General features: G+C 37.7%; 1 non-coding gene across 1 annotated transcript; it reads right to left on the bottom strand.

The window, feature by feature from the left end:
- Positions 1–3,000: 3,000 nt before the first annotated feature.
- LOC149753719 (small nucleolar RNA R71) lies at positions 3,001–3,107 on the bottom strand. Its single transcript, XR_016409319.1, has one exon. It is a non-coding gene; the product is annotated as a small nucleolar RNA R71 (small nucleolar RNA).
- Positions 3,108–3,873: the final 766 nt, after the last annotated feature.

Here is a 3,873-nt window from a genome sequence, read left to right as displayed (position 1 = left end):
TAGAGCGGCGCTTCTAGGGACTTAAATCAGACCCAAGAGACCTAAGCTAAACCAGCTCTTCAATTCCAAATGGCATCTCATCAGCATCTTTCCGTTTCCCCTGTTTCTTCCCAGCTCATCCAAGCGTGGAGCGTGCGACGGAAAGGGAGGAGGCCAGCAGCCATCGGAGGAGAAGAGTCCCAAGCCGAGTCTTCTTAACTTCCCAAACGTCTGCAACGTCCCAGCATTCATCAGAGTCCTTCCGTCTCCCCCGTTTCTTCTCAGCTTATCCACAAATCCAACATCAATGACTGCAGCTCAAACTTCTTCAATGTTCAAACTCCTAATGCCGAGGAGCTTCCCAGCATCTTCCAACTGTCCGAGACCTCCCAGCACATGCAATCGGATCATCCATTTCGGAATAGAGCTTCCAGCCGAGGAGTCTTCTCAACACCCCAACGGCCATCCACGTATTCCATGCATCCAATCGTTTTCCAGCCGTTCCCAGCAAATTAATTCCATCCACGAGGAGTCTTCCCATATTCGCAACTCCCTCCACCCCGCATCTCAGCCGCGTTTCATCCGGCCTCTTCAACATGCTATAAGAAGGCAGCCGAGCAAGCAACCACAGAAAGGGCGAGAAGGGAGCATCTCCTCTTCCAATCTTTCCAGCCGGACGAAAGGAGGGAAATCAGCCGACGAGGAAGGAGAGAACCACACGGTGGAGGAAAAGGAGGAAGCGAGGGGAAGCCACGGAACCAGGGAAGCCAACATCCATTTCTTTCCCAGCCGAGCGAGAGAGGAGAAGAGGCCACGGAAGGGAGGAAGCAACCGGGAGAAGAAAACAGAGCATCCTGTTTTCTGAACCAAAGAAAAAAAAAAGGAAAAAGGGATTTATGTTTATTTTAAGTTATTCTTTACAATTCCTTTTTATAAAAATGTTTCCATTTCATATGAGTAGCTAAATCTTCTCTAGCTAAGGCTAGGGAAAAGCCTAGCAATTTCTTCATGTATTTCATTTAATCATCAATGGGATTTTAATGTTTTTCTTTTTGATTTATGGTGCAGTAAATTTATAGAAATTATTTCAAACTTATATATTTTTTTTGATTTGTTATTTTCCCCCGGGTATAACAGATGCTTAGAAATCCCTGTAGTTTAAAATAGAATTACTGTAATGCTGCCCATAAAACTAAATCTATTTAACTGAGATAATAGATGATTTTAAGAAAACCATGATGAAGTGCTAGGCTGAATCCTGATGCCTTAGTTATATTTTGTCAATTCGAATATTATTTAGCCTTTAGTTTTTGTTCACTGTCAAATCCCTGTGGATTCGATCTCGGTCTCACCGAGAATATTACTTTGCTACACCCTATACTTGGGGTATCCTACGTTTAATTTTCTTTTTTAAAAGAGCAAGATTAAAATCGTAGCAAGTTTTTGGCGCCATTGCCGGGGATTTGCAACGTGCGAACGAGAACAAGGCTGAAAATTTCAATTCTTTATTTTTAGTTCTTCAATTTTTCTTTACTTTTAACACAGCTGAATTTTCAAATCTTTTCAGATTCAAGGGCGACACAAAGCAGGACCAGTAACGAGGAAGATCAAGATCACATTTTTGGATTTCCGGAGTGAACGAACTCCTGCCGTGAGTATTTAAATTAATTTTTCTGTTTTGCTCATACTAGTCCTATTTTTCCTAGATTAGAATTTTACTCTTGTTTTAAAAAATTAAAAAATTATTATTAATTAAAATAATAAAATAATAAAAATAATAAATAAATAAAAAGAAGAAAAAAAATTTAGCTAGTTTGCTTGATCAACTATTCAAATGCAATTTAATGTCATGACATAAAATGTTAAAAATCTTCTTGATTGTTGCATATAGTATAAAGCATTTGCATAAAATAATCAAAGGGCTGAACCCATTAACAAGATAAGGTCGGGATTTCATCACTCGTCCTTAGCCCAAAAATCATCCAAGTGCATAAATATCCTAAGCCTAATTAAAATCAACTAGACGTTGGCCCCTAAGGATAATCGAGCTCAATAGGACGAAGACCACTGAAAGTTGCACCAATTTCGCTCTATGACCCCGGTCGATGTCTAGGCAAGCTTTGTCCCTCTAAGTGATTAAAGGGAGACAGTTTCTGTTCGAGGAAAGTGGTTTTTAAGTGGGACCTTTGCTATACGCATCGTGACCCCTCCACTTACCTGGGAGCTTACCTGGTCGACTAGGTTATCAGACCGGATTGGAGGCTTAAGTGTACTCTTCAAACCAGTTAGGAGCTGTCTAGAAATTTTTAGGAAAACATTAGCAATAAGGGTGCTATGCTTTGATACTGTTTGATTGTGAATAATTTTAGTAGCAGGGTGTCAATATTCATAGCTTTAGGTAATACTCATACTCATCCAAAACTCTAAAATATATATATATATATATATACAAAATAAATAAATAAATAATTAATAATAATAATAATTAAAAAAAAAGTCGACTGGTTAATTGGTCAGTATATGCGGTTGTGGCAAAGAGATAAAACGAATAGATTATTTCGAGTTGAATCAAAAGATAAAAATTTAATTGTTCAAAATTCAAATAATCAAATGGAAGATAATGGTAGTAATCAGGGAGATAATGAATTTCAAGATGACTTACCTATTAGAACGCTTCGTGATTATTTACAACCCACTAGGACCAGTACCCCATCCTGTATGGTTATTCCTACTGCTGCAGGAGATTTTGACATGAAACCAGGAATAATCCAATTACTTCCAAAGTTTCACGGACTTGATTCTGAAAGTCCCTATTTGCATCTGAAAGAATTTGATGAAGTATGTTCAACACTTCATTTCAATGATGTCACTGAAGAGGTAGTTAAGCTTAAGTTATTTCCTTTTTCTTTAAAGGAAAAAGCTAAGTCATGGTTACACTCCTTAAGGCCTAGGACCATAGCTACCTGGCAAGAAATGACAAGAGAATTTTTAAAGAAATTCTTCCCAACACATAAAACAAACACACTTAGAAGAAATATCATGAACTTTGCACAAAAAGATGGAGAAACATTTTTTCAGTGTTGGGAAAGATTTAAGGACCTTCTCCTTGCTTGCCTACATCATGGATATGAAATTTGGAGGGTCATTAGTTTCTTTTATGATGGTTTGTCCTCCAATATGAGACAATTTGTAGAAATGATGTGTAATGGTGAATTCATGAGTAAGGAACCAAATGAAGCTTGGGATTATTTTGATCTTTTAGCAGAAAATGCACAAGCTTGGGATACAATAGATAAAAATGAAAAATCAAAAATAGCACCTAATGCAAAAGGAGGAATATATCTTATTAAAGATGATAATGATGTCAATGTAAAAATTGCTAATTTGACTAGGAAGGTTGAAGCCATGGAATTAAGCAAAGCCAATATAGGAAAAGCACAAACTATTGTTGAAAGTATATGTGGAATTTGTAAGAGTAATGCACATGTAACCAAGGATTGTCCTACAATCCCTGCTTTTCAAGAAGTGTTGCATGATCAAGCAAATTTCACCAATACTTATAAAAGACCATTTCCAGAAACATATAATCCTAGTTGGCGAAACCATCCTAACTTTAGCTGGAGACATGGATCCACTGCCAATGAATCTCAAGAAAATTCTGTTCCTACTCCTTATGTGCCACCACATAGGAAATCCCTTGAAGATACTTTGCAAACCTTCATGCAAGGGCAGACTCAAATAAATCAGAATACAATGCAATCACTCCAAGAACTTAAAAATTCTGTAGGTAGAATTGAGGCTCAACTTAATGTTAGGGAAAGAGGGACATTTCCAGCCCAACCTCAATCTAACCCAAAGGGTCAACATGAGGTCCATGAAGCAAGTTCATCCCAA

The sequence above is a fragment of the Phoenix dactylifera genome, chromosome 4 (assembly GCF_051530095.1).
Source record: "Phoenix dactylifera cultivar Ajwa chromosome 4, Ajwa_hap1_PhDact_Kaust_v1.1, whole genome shotgun sequence".
NCBI lineage: Eukaryota > Viridiplantae > Streptophyta > Magnoliopsida > Arecales > Arecaceae > Phoenix > Phoenix dactylifera.
The sequence above is the reverse complement of the archived record's forward strand: the minus strand, read 5'-3'. Positions and strand labels throughout refer to the sequence as shown.